The 24165-nt window shown below is 37.1% G+C and overlaps 1 protein-coding gene and 1 long non-coding RNA gene across 7 annotated transcripts in view; one reads left to right on the top strand and one right to left on the bottom strand.

Annotated features, from left to right (window-relative positions):
* The window catches only part of TBL1X (transducin beta like 1 X-linked), a 255757-nt gene extending 231816 nt beyond the window's left edge, over positions 1–23941 (bottom strand). For 3 of the 6 annotated variants that reach the window (XM_067553001.1, XM_067553002.1, XM_067553006.1), the window contains exon 1: positions 22444–22722. The gene's annotated coding sequence lies outside the window, so the exon portion shown is untranslated. Of the gene's footprint in view, positions 1–22443; positions 22723–23809 lie in introns of those variants that run through there. The other 3 variants (XM_067553003.1, XM_067553005.1, XM_067553004.1) reach the window with 2 other exon arrangements.
* Positions 15644–24165, top strand: part of LOC137156287 (uncharacterized) — a 29504-nt gene continuing 20982 nt past the window's right edge. Inside the window, exon 1 of the long non-coding RNA XR_010920731.1 lies at positions 15644–15732. This is a non-coding gene — a long non-coding RNA (uncharacterized lncRNA). The remainder of the gene's footprint in view (positions 15733–24165) is intronic.

Below are 24165 nucleotides of genomic sequence, written 5' to 3'. Positions count from 1 at the left end.
AAAATGTAAAAGGCCAGATATTTAAAACTAAATTTGAAACCGACAATATATTAAAAACATTCAAATTAAATATAAAAATAATATTAAGCAGTACATGTTTGCTGCTGAGGATTTAAAGAAAGTCAAACCACTGAACAGGTGGAAGTGTACCAGAGTTGGTTGAAGTGCAGACTAGCTTTTGACAGCAATAGTTTATTCTGCAAGTGCAAGAGAATCTTTTCTTCATTTCAGTTTATTCAGCTTGTTCAGTTCAATAACTAACTCATTCAAGGTAAAGAAACCAACTGGGATTTGAAAAAACAGAAAAGTTGGTTTACTGCCATTCTATGAATTAAAATTAGATGTGAGGATGAGATCTACTAGGTCTAAAATCTTGAAGGACTTTGTGAACGGAAACAATCAGTTCAATCCACCAACTACAGAAAACACTTTCTTTAACATGTTAGTTTTAAATGAAAAAACTTATTTTGATAAACTTGTTTTCCTTATGTATCCAGGACATTTAAAGATAGACGTATTTAATTTTTAAAAAATGTTTTATGCGTTTTTCATTTAACTGAATTTCCATGCAACCAGAGCTTTACACAAATCACAAATAAAAATTAATTTAATAAATAAATGCCTCATTCATCATTTTCCACCATAATAAAGTAAAAATTAAGAATATGAATAAATGTAAGTCAAGCTACATAACTGGTTAAATAAATATGTATAAATAAAATTTATCCTCCTGGTTAGCAAAAGCAAGCACCAATTTAGCATAAAGACTATATCTAGTTGTCAATCAATATGTTTTCTAAAATTACCAAAGGAGAATCAACCTTTCTTTAGGAAAATAACTAAAAAGTACAAATGCACAACAATATTAAAATTGATGATTTAAATCAAGGCTGTCTGTTTGCTGATTTAAATCATGATTAACATTAGCAATTTAAAATACTCACTTAAAAATCAATCCACCTTTCTCTTTGCAAATAGGATCGAAATAGCTGTTCCACTTTAGTTGCTAAATTGAGCACTGTATCCCTGCTTGACCAATCTTTTTTTCCTGGTCCTGGTGAGAGAGTTATGTTTTCTGCTCTATATCAATTACTAAAAATAATAATAATCACTGTTCATAAACAACTCCTACTTACAGGAAAAGATTTACAGTAAGAATGCAACTCTAGTTAAACCACTTTATACTGGCTGGCTCACTACATATCACATCTTAAGCAGAGGCCAACAGAATGAAAAAACCAGCACCCATAGCTAACCAGCACTGAGCCATATTTGTACGGTTACGTGATAACACAGGGATCGGGTGAGTACTGTTCCTACAGGGCCATCACAGAACTGCTCTTTGCAACAGCAGTATTATCACTAAAGTAGTAGCAATTGTCATGAAACACAAGGCTTCTTGTGTCTGTAATAAACTTTGAATTTACTGCCAAGAGTAGAAATTGGAAAGTGCCTGTACTGTTGTATCCCAATGCTAAAAAGCAGCAGATATAGGTCCACAGAATTCCCAATCCAAAAGGAACTCCTATTTTCTTATTTCCATAAAACAATTACATGGCAATAGGTATACTTTCAACCTGATCTGTGAGGCACTAAATAGTGCAACTTACATTAATATAATTAACAGGAATTTTTGGGTTAAAGCCCCATATTGTATGGGAAACATACCAACTTGGAAAGGCTGTATATATTCATCATGCTCACAAGACATAGGCATTTTGGTTGTACTAAGATTGTATTTCTAATAGTTCAGAGGCCATGTATACAGAACAAACAAAATCAAAGCATGCAACATTTTTATTTTTAAAATGTATTTTTATCATGAACTAAGAAAATCCTTAAATGGTTTGTATAGGACACCAAAATCTCAATATTAAAGTAAAGTATACAGGAACTCCCAATATAAGTTTTACATCAAGTAAATGAAGTAAGAAGTGCTAATATTTGATATTGCTAATTTTTCTAGTCATCTGAAACAATAAATTGAGATATCTTTGATAGACTTTTCATTTCAGCAAGTAATGGATATCTTTAAAACATTTAGAATTGAATGACTTTTCTGTAATGATATATTGCAAGTACACCACATCATTAGCTTTCAAAGTATCACATTGTAAACACATGGTTTTTAAAGCTTGCAACTTAAAGCTGGTTCATACCCGCATGTATTATATAAGTTAATTAACATCCCTATGTATTATGTAAGCTAATTCTCATGTAGCTAAAAATGCTTTCATGCATCTAAAATGGATGTGACAATTGCTGAAGTGCTATTAATATCAGCTTTTAAAAATATAAGCTTTTTTGTTTTTTTATATTCCACTTGATTTTTCAAGAGTTTGGCGTGAATTTCTGGACAGGAGCATCACTTCAGGTTGTTGAAGACAGTTTAAAAAAAATACACGTTATTGCTTGCAATATATTGCATTATGAAACCATGTGAAGTTGTATATAAAACAATTATTTTCTAAGTGCAGAGCATCCACAAATCTATTTTTTCCTAAACAAAAAAAAAGGAATTGGGAAAATGATGCATAATACACTCTAGCCACCAGAAAGTTTAAGTAAATTTCATTTGTTATGTGTGTATTGGGGCTTCTGCTTAGTGGATTTCTCTTTCCTACTTTTGATAAAGGAAAAAACAATCTACTGTATAACGCAGTTCCAAAATCATGGGCCATAATTGTGCAATGGGTTTTTAAGTGGAATTCCCTATTCTTTTGTAGAGTTCCACTTAAAAAATCCATGGCTCAAAACAGAGCTTATGAACAAATAATAATCCATTGAAAATGGTCTGGTGGGGGAAGGGAGACAGACTCAAGAGATAGACAGTTTGCTGATTGTGATGTGTTACTTTCCCATCTATGTGTATTTCACAATTACTTTCAAAGCATATTGGGAAGGAAATCAACTCATCACCCTTCTCTAACTAGCCATCTGCACTTACGTCAGTGAGTCTAGTCCCTATCAGACTGCAGTCCACATAAAAAACCCCAAAACAATAAAAAACAAAAACACAATTCCATGCCAACTCCAGCACAATTAAAAATGGATTGGCGTCCTTGCCTTAGGGAGGTTTCTCGACTGACCTACCATTAGCCCTCACCCTAGAAACTGTGGCTCCTACTGGTGAAGATTGAAACCATTCAGCAAAGGTCACCCTGCAGCTGTCTATCCCATGCATGTGTGGTGTACACAGAGAAAATTCAATTTCTAGTTCCTCTCATCCTTTTAATCGTCATAAGTACAAACAGCCCAATTTAAGAGCTAACAAGTAAAACGGGCCATACTAAAACTTTTTGTCATCTGACCTGCCACATAGCATACCTAGGAACTTCAGATTTCCATTTCTGAAATCGTTTGGGACATTTCAAGCAGGAAATAATATAGCATTTTATATCCAGTTCTTCACTGAAAGATAGAGTAATTCAACCCATCCTAATGTACGGAAGAGACTTGGCTAGTTCCAAGAAAGGAAATCAGTATGCTCTTCACCACAGACACGAAGATGTTGAGATGATCAAATGGTTGGATACTTCATATTAGGAAACCAAATGAGGCTTCAAGGAGCCAAATATGAGTTGCGCCAATTGAAGACAAGCTGAGGGAGGCTAGGCTCCATTGATATGGGCATACAAAACAGAGACTGGAGAGCTCTATTGGTAGGATGGCTCTTGCAATGACTGTGGATGGAAATGACCAAGGGGGAGACCAAAGACTTGGTACACAGACCAGATATCAGTGGACCTCAGAGAAATCGATCTGCATGACAGCCTGGCACATGATCACAAGTTTTGAAAGAAGGCCCCGAATAGGCAGAGCAAGAAAGATGACAACGACACAGCACCAGAGCACACAAAACAATTAAGTGCCTACCACTGACAGTCTTTCACTTCTGCCATTATCATAATCAAAAGGAAAAAAGCACAATCTATCACACATTAAACTTTTAGCTGCAACAGTTTTTCTTCCTCACCATTTTAAAAAAAGACACTGTCAACCTGAAAGCTACTCACTTTTAAATAAGCAAGTTAAAAGCGGTTTCAGGTACTACTTCAGCCCCCTTCTGTCAGTTTGCAGGGTTATACAATTGCATTTCATGTTTTTGTTTTTATTAAAAAAAATGCTCTCCCTGTAGCTGTGTGAAACAACCAAACTGGAGGGGAAAACAGTGAATCTGATTTACTACAAAGAATTCTTTCCCAGGTGTCTGACTGGTGCTTCTCGGCCCACATGCACAGGAGCTAATTGATCGCCATCTCTGGGATTGGAAAGGAATTTTCCCAAGTCAGATTGGCAGAGACCCGGAGGGAGGTTTTGCCTTCCTCTGCAACGTGAGCAAGGTCACTTGCTGGTTTGAACTAGAGTTTCCTTGTAACTTGAAGTCTTTAAATCAAGATCTGAAGACTTCAGAAACTCAGCCAGAGCTTACGGGCCTACTGCAGGGTGAGGATCTTGCAGGAGGCCAGACTAGATGATCATGATGGTCCCCTCTGACCTTAAGGTCGACGAGTCCATGAAATCCATCGAACAAGCAAAATGAAAAGAAGAGAACTATCTCTGTGTCTACTCTCTTATAGTAATCTTAGATATTACCTGAAAACACACTTTTAGCTGTGTGTGTGACTCTGAGTAACCTTTAAAGACTTTTTTTTTCTAATAGTTAAACACAAAGTATTGTTACAAAAGCGTTGTGCGGGGCCACGCCTCAGTGGGCACACTGGGCAACAGGGCAGCCAGCGCTGCTTCTCCTCGCTATTGTCGGGGAGCCAGGGTTCCTGTGCCACAGCCCTGGGCTGGGGCCCCACCCAGTCTCGCCTCTCTTCCAGCAGCCCTCATCCCCTCTCAAGATGAGGAGTGACACTTCACCTGAGTAAGCCAGGCTGAAAGGTGGAGGCTGAGCAAGGCACAGACTTGGTGAGTGAGGTGCTGGAGCCAGCGGCTGCCAGAGGATGGCTCCACAGGGACTGACCATGGGAAAAAATTCTGGGGGCACCCTTGATTAATAATATCTTTGTTATTGCACCAGCCTCTTAGGCATTTAGAGGGCTAAACTGCAATAAACCGAAGGTACATAAATGAAACCTATTAAGGTTGTCTTAGTCAGTAGAACCAAACGGCATCAACCAAGAGCAGTGAATCTTTGCTTCTGAACAGCAGAAGAGGAGGTCATAACGTGATGTCCCAACCATTCAGTAAATGCTGAAATCACTTAAAAAGTGTAACAGCTTAACAACCCCTCCTCTTTTCTTTCCCCTCCCCCAAAACACACACACCTGTGTTCTTGCCTCTGTGACAGGAAGCAATTTGACAATATTTCAACAGCCATGTGGTGGTGTAGCTGAAGTTTGGCTTTGAGGGCTATTACTGTTGCTATTAACCTTCTCTATGGCTTTCCTAAACATCCCCAGACAGACTGATTTGACCACAGTAAACACATTCGCAAATGTCTCTAACTCCACCCCACACACAAACAAAGGCACGGAGACTCACGCTGACTTTTGCCGTAAAATATGCTTATTCCATATTATAGAAGATTTGCATGTACACACATGTATCTATTTTTAAAGGCTTTGAAGTCCCCATTGACACTAAAAAATGTGCTGTGCATCAGAACAGGTTTTAAAAAAAAACCAAAAAAACAGTTTCACTTAAGACAGTTTTACCACACACACGTACAGGGCATAATTCTGTTGAAAGATTTTGGAAAATATTTCAAAACTAGATAGATCTGTTGTGAGAACAACTTTCAAACAAACATTTGTGTTCCAACCACATGTGTGGCAAAGGATCTGAACCATTTTAAGAGCAACTCAGTAATAGCACATTTTGTAGTGTAGATTGGGCCTAAAAATGAAAGCAAGCTAATCTATTTAAAGATTCATTTGAGTTATCCTGTTATTTGTTGTATTGTCTTTTTAATACGTCCTGTGCATAGGTCCAGGCAGGGGTGCTGGAACAATTTTTATAGTTGGGATGCTGAGAGCTATTAAACCAAACTGTAAAGCCTGTATATGATGGAAACCACTTCCAGCAACACCCCTAGTTCCAGCACATATGGGCCCAGGTACAGTCTCTCCAATATAAGTCCTTAAAGACATCAATACTTTGCTTCTGTTTTCTGAAGACAGACTGTCTAAGTCGACAAATAAATGCTACCTTGACTGTAATGTTTACGATACCTGTTTCTTGCTAATAGCTGTGGAATGGATGTTAGTGAAAACTGGAATTCAAGGCGAGAGGGAGGAACAGATGAATAATTTCATACTTTAAACACAATTTTATACTGGTCTTTCTCTGCACAGCTAACAAAGCTACTTATGTTCTCCCATGTGATATTTCCATGACACATTTACACAAAAGCAGCACTCTTGACCTCCCCTCCTCCACACACAGACATTGTAGACTACAGCCAAATTTATACTTCACACAAGCGTCATTTCTAGAAAGATTAAGATGCATACGCCATGATAAAACATGCAGTTTACTCCAAACTAAAGTCACTGGTACTGAAAGGCCAGCAACAATTTTTTCCCATCCCCTTTTAAAGTTTTTAATAACTAACAATTTTCCTATTTAAAGATATCTGAGAGACAGATAGGCATTTTATAAAAACAAACATAAACCTATACCCTATAAAAAGGCTCCATCCACTAAACTGTGAAAGAATACAGCTAGCAATTAAGGCCCCAATCCTGAAAACACATTGAACTTCAGGTGCCTTAGTAATATTATTGAATTCCACGGGACTATAGTTGTCCATAAAGGTAAACATATCTATAAGTGTGGGGGGTTGGGGAAGAGGAAGGAAGTCAAGAAAAAAATCTTAGTCAAACAAACATTCTAATATTTAACTGAAATACATTCACCAAACGTACAACTAACAGTGCCCTTTTTTAATACTTAAAAACACAGGAAGATATATCAGAGAATAGGTGGCGTTTGTTTGTTGTTTGGGTTTTTGGTAGTTGTTTTGGGGTTTTTGGTGATTGTTTTGGCGTTTTGTTTTTTGTTAATACTTATAAAGGGAAAAAAGCCAGCCCTGTTTCAGAATGGTGAAGATAAACATGTCTATCCTTTGATCTAAGCACAGCCATTCTCCATAGCACATAACATCCTATTTACCGTCCTTCAGACACAACAGTAACTATATCAGGGCAACTGTCAATACTAAATGTTCTCAATTTTCATTAATAGGTATGTTTTTCATGCTTAGTTCACTTTGCTTCCTATACACATCAAACTGACAATTTATGATCAATTCTAAATGCAAGCACCCTATGTCCTGAGATAACCTTCAGTGCACAACAACAAATCTTTCATCTGTTTAATATTAGTTTAGTGCAGTGTTTTGTTTTGAAGATGTGTCACTCCACAAATTATTTGTAGCAGTTTATTAAACACGTATAGAACCAATTTCCTCTTTTAAAAAAGACCACATATCAATTAAATCCTTAACACTGTCACTCAAACATGTGGCCACAGTATAAAAGATGACAGACCCCTTAAACTAGGAAAAGCCTAGAGAGAGTTAACACACTATTTAGGTACAAAACTGTTTTCAGATTACAGTCGATAAGAACACGATCTGAGAAGAATTAACATAGCCAAAAGCTGGCCCAAACCTTTATTTTCTACAAAACACCATTGCACCATCATTATCCCTCGCTGCTCTAAAGACATAATCTAAAAATTATACAAGATTTTCAGTATCGGAAACCTTTGCAGTTTAGCTCATAGCAGTCTGATGACGCAAATATTAACATCTCAACAAACATTTACTCTTCACAGGAAGCACACTGGCTCAGAATAAGACTTGACACTGTCTTGTCAAAGTGCTGTGAAACCCTCCAAGAGTGAAAGCCCTGTCTTAAGCAACAACTCAAACGACGGACAAAACTCTGTCTCTCTTATAAGGGGAAACAGAACTGTACTCGTTTCGTTTGGGGTTACTTTGCAGTGGAAAGATCTCATAAAACAGGAGTTTGACTAACAGTGGGTGGGACAATTGTACATTTGCAGTGTGTAATTTTCTGCTCTCTTTGGTCTTAGGTTGGAGGGGGTCACGGTTGTTCTTGGGGGAGGGGGAAATGTATGAAAAGTTGCATAGCTATAAAATGAACATTAAAATGGCTTGGGTAAAAGATAATTTTAGCTGCTAAATGGCCTCTTTCTTTATTGAAGTTTGTGAGCTCATTAGAGCAGGGACCATCTTTTTGTTCTGTGTATGTACAGCACCTAGCGCAATGGGGTTCTAATCCCTGACAATGGCTCCTAGGTGCTACAGTAATAATAATATTTTAATGAATTACTATCTTTACTTTTATACAACTACGTCAAAACCTTGGCTTTTAGGTCTAGAATGTAAATTTGTTTCCTACTGACTATTACTGCTAGAAAGAAATGTCAATATTTCAAGTTTTAAACATGGTACAATTAGTTTAAAGCAATGTAAGCTGTGAATTGAGATTTCAGACATACATGTAAACAGAGTATGTCTCATACACATACTTTCCTAAACAAAAGGAATAAAGAAAAAAGGAGAGAGCCTAAGCTCAAGTCTTATATGACTGAAGGTACAGAATAAAGGTCCTCTCCACACTGCAACAGTTCATCACGTTCTCTTTTCCTGTATTAAATTCACTTTAATAGCATCCACTGAACCAATGTTTTCTTTCAAGTCAACAGCATATGAAATTCCTAATCAAAAGAGTGTTTGAGTTTTTTTGGAACAGAACAAAACTGTGATGCCATTGTGTCTCTGTAGTTTCCCTGACCCTTTAATACTGCAGAATTCCAAATTCTTATCATTCAAATTTGTTTAATTCTCGCATCCTGTTACACAAAAAATGTTTGCATCCAGTCATTTTGGCCTGTATTTTATTTTATTTGTTTTTAAATTTAAAAAGGTTCCTAGACACTACAGGAATACAAATAGCAACAAATTCTAAACATTTCAAGATCCTCATAAAGGAAATCTTTGTAACGGCTACTTATAAACAAAAGTAACACCACAACTGTAGTGCACCTTAGTGCAGCTTCAGAAAATTATTTTAAACAAAATCAATACGGTCACATTACTTGTTTTCAGAAAAGGGCCTGATGCTTCAAGTTGAACCACTAGTGGTCCTCTTCACCTACACATAATTGGACAGCGTGCGGAGAGCAGCTTGGAGGGTTAGGACCACATTTTGCAAGGAATTTTACAATTTTTTAAAACATACCTTTCAGTGATTTTCACGGGCAGAGCGGTGTTCTGTTTTGTTTGTTTGTGTTTTCCCAATCTGGCTTTATTTAACTGGCCAAAACAAAATGGAACTGAAATTATCTGGCTAGAGTTTTCAAATGTATTTGCCTGATGTTAAGTTCCTAACAAAAAATGTATTTCAAAGGGGCTGAGAATCCGTAGCTCCCACTCATTTCAACTTCTGAAAAAAAGTCAGGCCACTCAGACACCGAAGTGCTTGAAAATTTTGGCCTTTAGGTTTAAAGCTTTCAGATCATCACAAATACACATGGTAGGGACACAAATTATTAGCAACATATCCAGTGTGAGACATGACCAATGCACAAACTGTCCTGACTATTGGTCATAAAAGAACAGTAATAATGAGGTGCGGGTAAACTTACTCTTTATTTCCATTTAGACTAAGGGTAAAGGCCTGATCCTGTCTGATAGCAGCACAAAATAACCTTTGACTCCAACTCTGCCTTTAGATTCTGGTCACTACATGACAGAGTAATACCCTGCTCCTTGAGATGAAATTAAGACGAATACCACCGTGTGTTTAGCCATGTTGCTGGAGGTCTGGTTGATACAGTCACACACTTCTGAGAACTCTGTCTAATGCCTCTAACTGCTGGTTAAATGGAAGGCACAACAGCATGGCACATTCCAAACAATTAACTCCCTTTAGAGAAACTGTAAGGCCTGAATTACATCTCACATCCATGTATTAGGAGAAGTCTTAAGAGTTAAGGGAACAGCTGGGAGCCCAATGGGATTGTCTTAATTCTTGTACCATAATTTTATGTTAATATTTCTGGAGGACAATAAATTCCTTCTAGAAAGCAGATATACTAGCAAATTGAGATATGTCCTTTCAAGGGGACAGAACAAGTTGCTGAAACAACAAAGTGGCATTACTACTTCAGTTAAAAAGTTTAATACCAGTAACTGTATACATGACCTATTGCTTTAAAAGATTTTAGGAAATGATACCAGACAAGGAAATAGGTATGTATAAAATGTTTATAATAAATAATATATAGGACTCTGTTCATTACACTAGAGAGACTCTGGAAGAATTCACGCTCAGTCTGACTTTTAGTACTGCCTGCAGAAAATTCCTCCCAGTCTGCAGAATAAAATAAATAGGTCACTCAAGCTTGATATATTTGATTCTACATAGGACATCAGAATTCTGAATTCCAAGTGCTTGAAAACACAGTGGTCTGACGAAAAGACTGCATAACAGATTAAAAACATAAAAGTACACATGCGCGCACACACACACACACCATGTGGAAATCAAGTAGAAGGATTTGGCATCAGCTATTTGAACTAAATGGTTATCACACTGAAAACAGAAAATGTATTTAGAACAGTATTTTGACCACATGGCTTTCTTTCAGAAATAATCTGGTATGAAAGAAGGAGTCAAATGTGGCTATGTCCTTTTATAGGCAATTCCTGAAGAAGGTATCATAGTTAGAGCATTGCTAATAACTGTATGCTATTCTATTTTCCATGTGAATTTAACCTCTTTGTCATATGTACAGGCACAAAAAGATATGGTTTATTACTTTCAGTCTAAGTGATTAACAGATTATTTATTTGCATTGGAGTGGTGCCCAAATGCCCCAAATCCACAAGATGGATAGTCAAAAGGAAAATATTTGGGGCCTCAAAGAGACCAGGACCATTGCTGATTGGAATGTGTAAACACCAAGGGGCCTGTTTCTCACATACATAGCACATACTCAGATCCCCTGTGTAACTCCCATTAACATTAAATAGTGTAACTCCTATCATGCAGGGGGAAATAGGAACTTCAGAAACTTAAAAAAAAAAAAAAAAAAAAATCCCCTAAAAGTTTCACATGGGCGGGCACATGGGGTTATTGAAATGAGATGGCTACAGCATAGAATCATAGAAATGTATTGGAAGGGACCTTGAGAGGTCATCTAGTTTATCACCCTCCCCATCTACCCTTCCAGGGGCAGGAATATGACCATATATATACCTAAACTACCCCTGACAGGTGTTTACCCAACCTGGTCCTAAAAAACCTCCAATGACAGGGATTCCACAACTTTTCCTGGTAACCTATTACCATACACAGCTACCCTTATAATTAGAAAGTTTTTCATATCCAACCTAAATCTCCCTTGCTGCAGAATAAACCAACTACTTCCTATCCTGCCTTTGGTGGACATGGGAAACAATTGATCAGTCATTTTTATAATAGCCCTTAACGTACTTGAATCAGGTCCCTCCTCAGTTTTCTTTTCTCAAGACTCAACGTGCCCAGTGTTTTTAACCTTTTCCTCATAGGCCAGGTTTTCTAAACCTTTGAGCATTTTTGTTGCTCTCCTCTGGACTCTCCAATTTAGAAGGTTTGATAAACTGATATCAGAGCTAGTGAAGAGGCAAAAAAGGATCGCTTAAGTAAGCCAGTGAAGTGACTGTCCTCCTGATATGCACATGATAAAGGATTCCAAATTATCATCTCTACATTATTTTCAGAGCACCTAAATAAAGATCAACCAGAAGGACTGTGTTAACAGTGAAGACAGTCCACCAACCCATGAAAGAGAAGGGGTATTTCTGCGAAAATCTACAGAATGTAACAATATTGATGTCACGTAAGTCTTGGTATAAATTGCACTACATAAAACCAAAGTTTATGACTTACACAGTGCCATGTGTGTGCATAGCACTTAGATATAACAACAAGACAAGGTTCCTGTGGAGCTTATTATATAACTGTATATAGATAATAGATATTATATAAATAATATAAATAATTTACATAGGCCTACAAGTGTACAAAACTAGGAAAGCATAACCTGTACTCCATGAAGCTGATACAAGACTAGAAAATTCCAATGAAACAATACTTGAACAACTGGTTAAACTATATGATCAGAAAATTTAAAAAAATAAATAAAAAAAGCAGCAAAAGAACATTGGAGAACTTAAAAAAAACAAACCCAAACTAAAAAAACCACAGACTTGAACACAAGTGGGAGGATCATCATGCGGTTTACAGACAGTAGTTTACAAGCTAAAGAAACAGATCTAATCAAAATCAAGTTTAGCCTTCAGACCTTCAGACAACCATTGTAACTTTGCTGGCCTCATGAATGCAGTTGCCTACCACCCAAAAAGCATCCATGGATCATTCTAGGTTAAGTTCTGGTTCTAATGAGAGAAGGTTAAGTTTTGTCAGTGGAATATTTCCAAAAAAGCTGAAAGCTGAAATGACTTTAGCCTAACATGCAAATATTTAAGCAGAAGTGAGAAGGATAAAACGTTGGCAAAAGATGTTTTAGGTCACGGGGCACATATACAGTTAAGTGTGTTAAACAGACTGGAAAAGACACCATTGACCTGGATTCCAAAGAATAGGAGAACAAGTAAGCAACGACACATATATTCATGAACAAAAAAGTTCATTAAGACAGAGCTAAGGACGTAAATAATTATACATTAATTTAGTACTATTATTAGAAGAACGTTCAAGTTATCAAAATAAATGTTTTAAAATCAGGAAATTCAGTGTTAAGATTAGACAAACAACTTTAAACCTCCTTTTGTTCCACAGCCCATTGCCTACCAAACAGTGATATTGGTTGAGTAACTATTCCAAGAACATTAGTAAATGATATCCTTCAAATGAAATCACTGTAGCACACTCTGACCCTTGTCTCCCCTGCATGTGGAATTAGTGAGCTGTCAAAATTTATCACCAAGAACTGGATCTTCTATGGTCCAGACCTAATATTAGCAGAGTGATTACGAAAAAAGCTAGATCCTGAAAAGGTCTCTGCAGAGTCAGACCTCTGTGTCTGCATGGAGTCTCCCTGATTTCCATGGAGCTCCACCCATGCTGAGTCCACTGCAGAATCGGGGTCATAGTTGGTATGTCAAAGGAGCTATATGTTGATTATATTGGGTCAGTGAATAAGGTAGGGTTAGTATAGTAGCTAGTACAAAGTGATGAGTTAGAGGCTGATCAGATTTACAGTGAAATGTATCCGAGAAAATGTAGTTTTTTACTTCCTATAGAAGCAAGATGCACAGGATTTATATATCAGTGCATGGAAATGGGATGGTTGATATCTGGCCTGTATACAGAATATAATATTCACAACCCTAAACAATATGGCTGGCACCAGGCAGTGCAGCTACTAATCCATTAGGTCATGGTTGGCAGAAAAGTGTGTAGATCATACAGCATGTAAAGTGCAGGGGGACAATGATGGTAGGATCCTGACAGTGATTGCAAGAGTAATGATCTATTCTCTGTGACTATAAGGGTTTCTCAGTCCATTGGTGTTGGTTGGACATGAGTTAGTGGCAGAAGAATTAAGGTGAATGGTTTGATCTTAGTTATGAATTTATTGCAAAAATATTTTTGGTAACATTTGCATAAACAAACTTAATTCCCTTAAGGAAGATTTTTATCCCTGAATTTTCTCGATTGATATTTATTGATATTAAGCCTGTACAATGTCAGTAATGGCAAGCATTGTATTTCTATAGATTTTAAATACAGTAGGTACAGATCTTGTGTTGTCTACTGTATAAATCTCAAAGTACATTGCTGGCACGCAAATAAATAAGAATGATCTGCAAAACAGTTAATGGAGGTTAAATAATATATGAACCTCATGCTCCCTTCATGAAAGGGAGCTTATGCAAGGGGGAGCAAAAATATCTACTTTGCTATGGCCAATAACTGAGAAAACAGCTTGCCTGATTAACCTTTAAGTATCAAAATAAAAGTCTTCTCTAGCTCATGATAAAGGATGTGAATTTTCAGGATAAAAGAAGCTGGTTTTGTTAGAGATGGGAAAGAATAGACTGTAGGGTTGATACAGACACTTCTACAGCTTTATTTATAGTTTGGCTACCATGGCTCCATAATACACATACACTGTATGTAAATACACCTGCAAGCACATCTCTACGGGAAAAGAAAGGATAATGTACAAAAATGGAGTCTGGGCTAAGATTTCTACTTTTACTTTGTAAATTAAAAGAAAAATTAAGAAAGAAAAATCATTAAGATGTATATATAATCACACATTTCCAAACAGGGAAGCTTAACTACCACCTGAGATCAGAAGAGGCTGTGATATGCACATATCTGGAGGAGATACGTTTTTGAAGCAATAGCTGAAAACTGAAATGAAACATTAAGAATGAAGGATTTATAGAATTAAAGCAAGAAATCAGGAGTCTTTAGCTAGTTAATAAAAAAAATAGAAAAAAAAGTGTTCATATAACCAACCAAGAGCTTGTACCACAAACCCTTGGACACATGGGCCTTGAACCTGCAAAGATTTCTATGCGTGAAGCCAATGCAACTATTCACATCTACAGAGTGAAAAATGCACACAAGTTTTTGCAGACTTGGGGCCATCACTACAATGGGATCACTTACATATATCAGAACTACTTGGCTGATTAAGGGTTTGCAGGATTAGAACACAAATTCACACATTACACCCTGGGTTCTACTTAAGATGGGATCAGTCACACCTTGTGGAAGTGGCAGAAAAAAAGACTTTGGAGCAGAGAAGTCTGCTAAAATGAACTTTCCCCTTATGATGGAGTGCCAGTAACCGTTTAGCCCCAGTTCTAGGGTCCTAGCAGATGGAATACTCTCCTAGGCTAACAGAGTTAAGATGTCATCTTGATAGAGTTTAACAAAATAAAGCAACAGAACCTATTAAAAAACCTTTAAAGGAGATAGAAATGGTTTTATTTATTTTTTACATCTTTATAAAATGGTTTACAACTTGGCAGGGAAAGGATCTGGAGTATGTGTTTGCATATAAACTTTTACATTTTTAATAAACTGGAAGTAACAATTAGCATTTTTTTGGTTTTTTTAATCTTAAAAACGCTTTGCAAACATGAATTAACTAATCCTCATAGCACTCCTGTGAGACAAATTAAATCATTTAAAGTCCACTATAAATGATCAAACTGTGAAAGGGGGTGCCCTACCTACTGTCTCGTAAAGGTTATTTGGAACAATTTTTCCTTTAAAAAATATAATGGTTATTTCATTAGAAATTCAAAACAAAAAAGTTCAGCTATGTTATCTTGCCTGCTAAAGATTAACAAAAAGAAGGCTTTAATAAAACACCTTAATCTAAAAGAGGAAGAAAAAGTCAAAGATAAGAAACCAGCTGAAAAACTTGGAAGCATATAATCAACCAGTTCTGAAAATGACAAAGAATTTGGTGTGATTGAATAGGCCCCTGTTTCAAGCAATTTCATCAACAAACTGCTTTATTATTGGTCTATTTCATGTGTGCACATGCGTGTGGGCAGAAGGGGTTAAGTGAGTTTTGTTATTGTCAAAGGAACCAGACAGATATCCTTGGAAACTAATCTCTACAATGTGGGTACAGCAGAGGTACAGTCTGAGCTAAGCTTCTCCACTCTACCCTTGTCAGTGAGCTTCAACCGTAATTATGAAGGAGCACCAGGTAAGAGGATAATTCAGCTTCTATACCTATTCAGATCTTGGCCTCTGTTGAGACTGCCAGCAAGAGACTTAATTACGATTGGGGGGAGCGGGGATTGTATGCATGCTCCGTCCACTAAAATTGGATTGAAACCAACTGGTATACACCTGTAAACCAACTTATAACTGCTGAGATACACTAAAACCTCAAATAGTTGCAACAATCAGAAATTTGTTTTTTTTATTGTTCTTTAATTCATACTGACTTCCACTGAGTCCATGTTTTTACTTAATGTTACCAAAAAAAAAAAAAAAAAAAAAACCAACCCCAAAAACCATGTGTGTACCTTTCACTGTACAGTTACGAAGGTTAGTGCTTTTTGGCAGGACTTTTTGAATCATTCTGTTGTAGGCTACTGGAATGTGTTGAAATCAGCATAAACTCAGCGCACTTTTTCAAGCATAAACTTTATGTAATAAAAATTGCACACATCCTAATCATGATATGATACTGTCCTTTCATCAGTGCTATTACACCTGCCTCTTCTATGATTTAGGATTAATGAATAGCTGATAATGCTGCATTGCAAAATACAGCAGAATTTAAATTGAAGTGTCCAGCGCGTAGTTTGCTGAGTTCCAAAAAGGAGTATAAAAATGTATTTTCATCACCCTGCAGATTAAGAATCTGTGCACTAAAAGCAAACCCTCTTCCTGTTTGTTTTCTTATAGAAAACTTTAAATGGTATTTTCTAAATGTCATTTAAATGGTTGAAATGACTTTGCAGCTTCATTGAATTAATAACTTATTGCCAGTGTGGGACGTTGTGCTTCACTAAAAAAAACAGAATTCATCAACGTTACCATATTTTCCAATAGAAGAAATTTCAGTGTGTAACATTTACATGTTACAAAACATACTTGAAGCCTTCTAAGGTGTGAAGACAAGCTACGGGGTAGATTACAACTAAAACCAGGTGCCAGAAAATGAAATGCAGGTCAGTAAATGAAATCTAATTTAGATTAATAAATAAGTACGACTCTGGCGATTAGTAAAAGAATGCTGCTTAAAACAAACAAAAAAACACAACACCTCATTTTACCCTCCAATGGAAGACGACAAACGTAACCACACAGTGGCAAAGTAAAACTCATAACCTGATGAGATTAAAGATTTTGACAAGTATCATCTAACTCTTGTACCCCATTAGTACTACTAATCTATGATTAACACATCTAGTGCACTTTTTGATAATAAATTAGTTAGCTTCAACGCCCAAGCAAATGTATATTTATGCAATGCATCTTCCTAAGGCATTCAAAATAACTACCCCTCCTCTATCACAGGATACTTTTACTAGATACACACATTTTAAATTACATGAATGCCATACTTGAAATAAAAGTGTATTATGTCCTAAACAGCAGAATACTTGGCCATTATTATAAAATTCTAAATATTTATACCCCAGTCTCAATTTAAATAGGAAAAACCAGACATATATTGATTGTTCAGACACATTACTTGACCTCCTCTACCTGCAATACTGACTTTGTGATGCACCTTCTATTGAGACCTGTGCGAAGTCAACAGAAAATAAAGATTATCTGAGTCTATCAGATGCTCCTAAACCCAAATCTTTTACCCAGCCTGTGTCATTTAGGCAACATAATTAATCTGAACAAGGGAACTGGGGGTGGGGGGGAGGGGAGTAAGGGACTCACAGCCGTATCCTCAGCAAATGAAGGCATCACCAAATACTGATGCAATGCAATATTTATTGAGGCCATGACATCATTGAAACCAAGGACAAAGCAGATACATGAGTGAAAAGTAATATGAGGGACAAAATGATCTGTGGGCTCTCTTACATATAAGTGGGACTGGCATAATTAGATTTTATTTATAGTATCAACATTTATTTTTAAGCTTTTTTTAGTTGTTTATCTATTTAAATGTTTACAGTTGTGGTAAATCACAGGGGAGTAGAAAATAATTATTTAATGACGAGAGGCATTGAGATGCAAAAAGATGAAGTTTCATAGTCATTAAAACACAAATTGGCAACATCACATGTCAAAATATACAAAGTAAACATCCTTACAATAAACTCTAATAAGTTCTCAAGAAAAGTAAAAAAAAAATTCTCATCTGTAAATTTCTATCATCTATGGAGATATTTTTTCATCTTTGTGTGCATGTGTACAGTGAAATCTACATTTACTAACAAAAATCTAATTCTTCCAAGCTTTCAAAGAATCATAGGACTGGAAGGGACCTCGAGAGGTCATCCAGTCCAGTTCCCTGCACTTATGACAGGACCAAGCATTATCTAGATTATCTACATATTAGTTTAGACCTGAGTCTGTAGGAGCCAAGACAAACAGCTTGCAAAATCAGGTTTCATGCATTTGTGTAACTTCCATGTTTTAATAGTACAACTTCGAAATCTCAGTTTAGGTACATTCTGTTTGATATGAGAGAAGGTGAAGGGAAATATTATCCTTCCCTATGAAAGCAGACATCCTTCCTTTCACATAGGTACAGTGCACGTGGGACTTCTAGCATTCTTAACACTGTATATAAATTACATAAATCAATTTTAAATGAAATCCCACGATATTAATTTTCAGATTGCCACAAACACCCCACAATGCTGACTCATCTACCAAAGGGGAAAGGAGTGCCCTAAAGCCAAATTTTCATCTTCAGATATTTCTCTCAGATTTACTCAAGTTAAAATTACGTTTATTCAGAAGAGGCTGTTATCCCTATGCAGGGCTGTAGTTCCAGTGTTTTTGTTTAATTTTAACCAACTTGTCCAAGTAGGCCATTTGGTAGAAACCTATAAATGGTACCCAAGGGCTCTCTGTTCTTGCTGTAAAGAGGTCAGCTATTTCCTTCTAACTAAAAATAGTCAAGGGAGGAAAAAGGGAGTGAAGTTTAATTTAGCAGCTGAAAAAAAAAAACGTTTACAAAATAATTTTCATCATGAGGCAACAGGGAAGTCATGAAAAATAACCTGAGCCTGCTCACCATAAGAGTTAAAAATTGTTTGTGATTTTACAAGGTTGGCTGGAGTATAACCCGTACATAATTGAAAATAGTAGTACCAATTAAAATAATAAAAAATAATGAAAACTCAAGGCACACAAAATGTACAGCAAAGATGCAGGGAACTCCACCCCTTCCCCATGCTGAATAGACTTATTTATCATTAACTGTGGAACTCTATGGTGGTTTTAACATCATCCCACAAACAGATGCAGAAACAATGGGTTCCAATGGACAGAGCACTGCACAGGGGAGTCAGGAGCTCTGTCTGGTTTCTCTTTCTGGCTCTGCCACTGACCTCTATGACCTTGGGCAAGTTACTTCACCTCTCTCTGTAGGTATGTCTATACTGACGGCGGCAAAGTCGCTGCCGCCAGATTGATCTTTCTGGATCGATTGAGCGTCAGTGTAGACCCACTCAATCGATCAGGAAGTCGACCGAGTAAAACCACCCCCTCAAGTAGCGTAGCGCTGCGTCGACAGGAACGCTGCTCCCATCAGCGCAGTGCAGTGAAGACGGCGCGCAGAAGGGAAGCAGAGCAGTCGACCTGAGTTACGCAACCTACTCTGCGTAGTTTGCGTAACTCCCGTCGACTGCCGCCGAATCTCCAGGTAAGTGTAGACCAGGGCTTAGTCTCTGTTCTCTTTGTCTGCCTTGTCTATTTTGATGATAAACTGTTCAGGGTGGGAAACTATCTCCTACTATGTGTTAAGTTGGGGCCAGACAAACATACATCAATGCAAAATCAGCTAGAGTGTAAATTCTATCACTCAATTTGAAAACAGTAGGAAATAACAGAAAATATTAAAAGTGGGCTGACCCAGTGACCTAGCATTACCATACAGAATTCCTGGGTCAATCTTCCAAGCCTGGTGCCTCGTTCCCCAGATGGCCAGAGCTCAGAATACTGCTGTGTATTCTAGCTTACTTTAATACTGTCCTAGCTGGACCATTAAGGGCCAGTGTTACTGAACTCCAAAGGACGTCTCATCTAGTCCTTTTCAGCCTCAAGAATGTGGGCCTTTGAGAGCTGCTGCAGCCTAATGAGCCACAGCAATTCAGGAAACTCTTCCAAATTATGAACCTCTGAAGGATAGGTCTGGTTCTGGCCCTTTTACCACAGAGATGGGGAAAAACTCATTTATAAGTAAGTGGGAGAATGGAAAACAGGAAAAACTAGAGGAGAGGACGTCTCAGAGCTCTGAAAGAAAGAAAAGTTCTTCTCCATCCTCCAAACTCAGAGTATAAAATACCTAGCTTTATGAAAGATTTCAGAAATGATGCAGGCAATGGAAGAGCAAGGAGGAGAAGTCCCAATATAGTTATGATAAATGTAGGATATATAAGTTAAATTACTTGGGGGAAAAGGAGGAGTAAATACAGAAGACAATTTACTTTCAGAGATTTCTTCTCCTCAGGGCACTTGGACTATTGTGCAGCTGCCAATATTTATATGCATGTACAATTATTTATCCTCTTTAGTACTAAGACAGACTTTTTAATCTTAAAAACGAGGCCTGGCTGTTCTTTAGTCCTCTGAAGCACTTATACTGAGATACAGTAGCTCTATTTAAATCTCTGCCAATTTTATTATTACTGAAAGGTTTACCCAAGAAAGGTTTAATACACTTTTAATATGTGCAAGTCTGTCTCTCATTCTGTCCACCCCACCCCCACTGCCAGATCTACTGGGGAAGGGTTCCCTATTTGAATATGACTGTATTTGTGATGTTGCAATTATTAACTGTCATTTACAACAACAAAAAATTAAGAAATCTGAAATGCTGCTCTTGCTCCGATCCTGTTTGATATCACAGAAAAAGAATTTTTTTAATTTGAAAACTGTGAGATGTCTCTAGGTTTGTTAACACCTCATCCATACAGTTCTGGGCCAACCACGAGGCCTACATCCACCATGTGCTGTCATGTGGTACGCAAGGTTTAACTGTATTTAATCTTGTATATGCTGAATGAGCAGTCTCAGTTAAAGGTTCACTAACAAATGGGTCAAGGAAGAAAGATGTGACATTACACTTGACACAGTGTAAGCCCTGCATTTGTTACCCACTTTCAATTTTTCCAAGGACAATAAAGAACTTTTTTAAAAAATGTTATTAGACTAACCTAGCAATCTTGATATCTTTATTTTAAACTCAGCATTCACTCTGATCACAATCTGTCACAGGAATGATCTTATTGATGGAATATTTTAGCTTTCTGGTATAGTATGCCAAAGCTCTTTCCTTTTTATTTTATGTGGCCTCTGAAATAGACTGCTTGTCCCTCCGCCTCCTACTTTAAAAGTGAATTGCATGTGTGCGGGGGGGACATTAATAATACAAAATCCTTCTGTGGGAAGGTGAAAGATCTTCTAAGACAATACGAAGAGGCCTTATTCAGAATGAATGCAGACTTTCAGAGAAAGTAGTATTTACTGTAAGTCCAAATTTTAGGGTGTGGTTTTGTGTGCAATATACCTATTTGAGAATTCAACAATGTGTAATTAAATAGGCCAAGGGTCATTAGTATGACATATTGCAATACTAGGTGACCTCACACCCTTTTAAAACAAAATAAACCAACTGCTGAGATTAAAACAGCAACACAAAACAGAAAGCAGAATCAATAAAAAGGATTATAGTTGGGAGAAAGGTGCCTACTGGTCTCCTGTGCTGCTAAGTATCTATACTGGGCACACTAACTTAGAAGCAGTGTCTAGTTATCTTAATGTGTTAACGATAAACTATCAAGCACTGATTGTTTTTGCCTCAAAACATATGCAACAGGTCTGCAATTTTATTTTCTTGCAAACACTGCAGTACTCTGCTTGTAATGTAATACAAGTCACACTGAACACTTTTCCCATAACACCAGCACTGCTCCATCACTTTGCTAAAGGATTCCTTTTAAATTAGATGACAGTATTACAAATCATAAACAAAAATTAAATTGTTTACTTAACTTAAGTTAGAGCTAAACTTCGATTTACTAAAGAGTGATCAACTCCTGTGTTTGCTGATTCAAACACGAGATGAATGGGATTCCCCTCCCCCACCCTGCGTTGTGCAAACTCCACACTCTCTACAGTGTGGTGTGAATACCTTTTATTTTGTTAGTGAAATACAGGGGGGAAATGTGAGTATATTAAGGCTAAGTTATCATTTCAAAGCCCCCCCTTCAAACTCACTTACCCTCCCTTTACACAAATCGAAAGAAGACACACACAAACACAAAAAACCCCTCCAAATAAACAAGTCTCTTTTCCCTCATTCAGAGGAACACTTCTAAAGCCACCACATTTTGTTACTATTCTCTGCCCTAAAAACCAATCAGGGTAGAAACTCCAGCAGAATTAACAACATTGATAATAAACCTTCCAACAGTGCAAGACTTTCTATTCTGTTCCAGTGACTTTAGGCTAAAACACACACGCACAAAATCATGACACACTTGAGAGAGACACAGCAAAATGTGGGAAATCCTAAAAGAAACCGTCATAAATCCAACAGAATCAGATACAAAAGAAACAAATAAGAAGAAGAGGGGAACACGAGGAAATTGATTGCATGCACTAAAAAATATGGCAAAGGCAAGCCGTTTTAATCACTAAATTGCATTTGTCACATACACGCACACAAAAAGGTCCAAATGATGAATAATCAGTCCTCCAAACTCACCTCACTCAACGTGTATTAAAGGCACAGCTTTCACTTCTGGAAGCAGCAGAGAAAAGCCTCAACTTCTGCAAGAAACACACACAGAGACTTTTTTCACTTGCAGTACATGGTGTAACTCTTCTTTTCCTAGGTCCCAGCAAGCGTTAAAGGAGACTGTAAATCCCACCACCACACACACACACACACTCCTCCTCCACACAGCAAAATCAAAAGGAAGTCCCAGAAAGTGGGAAGAGGAAAATGGAAAGTTTTTGGTGCGGAATGGCGGTCAGGAGGTGCTGCTGCTCACTACTTCATTAGCAGAGTTAATGTGTTTGGTGTGAGTGTGTGTGTCTAAGGCTTCCAGAGACAACAAGCAGCAGCAGCAGCAGCAGGAGGAGGAGGACTGAGAGAAAGACACACACAGATAGTCAGTGACCTGAGGGGAGGGAGGGGGAATCAACCAGGCACATCATTGACCTGAACTAGGGGAAGATAGCAAAAAACCCTCTCTCAATACCTCTCCTTTGCCCTTCCTCCAAAATCAGTCTCCACACCCTCCAGAAAACTTCAAACAACAAAAGCCCTCCCATCAAACAAATGTTTTTTTCCCTCTTCTAAATACCTAGGTAACTTATTTAATCACTTAAGGCTTATTTTTGTCATTATTCTGAATCCCAGTTTTTAAAAAAAATCAACCTTCAGCCATCTACTAGAAAAATGAGATATTAACCCTGTGGACTCAGCAATAAAAAAATTTCAAACATGCATGAACATTTCCCTCCCACACATACACTCACAGTTTGTCTGTGATTGTGTGTATATAGATATGAGTATATATTATATTTCCATTAAGGTCAGGGGACTTTAGTCCGCATTAATTGTATTAAATTATGTATTTACACTATTATTTTGCAAGTTTTAGACTGCTGGAAGTGTCTTCAGATTTCAAATCCAAAAATGTTCACAAAAAATCAGTTTTGAAAAAGTCACCTTAAAATAAAGCTAATTTACATTTCCACAATCCTCCAAGGAGGTGTATATGGTAATAATGTATAGTTATTGAACACCAGATCATTCATCTGTTAACCCAATTGGAAAAATACTTCAGAATCACCTTCTATTTCTCTACCTATTCTAGTTTTTTTTTTAAATGTTTTCCTCTATACTAAACCAGATAGCAAGAGCCTAATTTTCAGTAATCTGAAACATAACAATCTGATCAAAAGACAATGGGTGTTTTTCAAATTTTAAAATAGCTGGGAGCTTACCAATCAAAAAAGTACATAAGCAAAAATAAATTATTATATATCTTATTATAAAACATGAGTGATGTAACACTAATGTTTCTATAACATTATTAGAGCACATTAAAATATGGACTTACACAGTCTCCATAATTGTGAATCAGCAGAATGGATTTTATTATATATCAGTTGACATTCAACACCCCCGAATATGTTGTTGTTCTTTTGCCTTGAACATGCCCTTCTTATTTTTCTCTGGATTTGTATAGCTTGATACTGAGATATTACATTCAATCGAGAAAAGAAGGGAGCAATACAAAAACCGATGCAAGTAAATGATGCAACATTGCCCTGGTTACATGTGCTTCCCTTCCCCCAACCTCTTCCTGGTGAGAGTGCTGTGTTTTTTCCGCCTGTAGAGTCACATCGTGGTTGATTGATTCTCCTTTCGCCTTGCTCAGTCATTCAGCTTTGGAAAGTAAATAACAAGTTGACA

The sequence above is a fragment of the Emydura macquarii genome, unplaced genomic scaffold (genome assembly GCF_026122565.2).
Source record: "Emydura macquarii macquarii isolate MOO-44397 ecotype Brisbane River unplaced genomic scaffold, CSIRO-AGI_Emac_v2 contig_1424, whole genome shotgun sequence".
Lineage (NCBI taxonomy): Eukaryota > Metazoa > Chordata > Testudines > Chelidae > Emydura > Emydura macquarii.
Note: the sequence above shows the minus strand (reverse complement) of the source record. Positions and strands in the feature narration are given on the sequence as shown.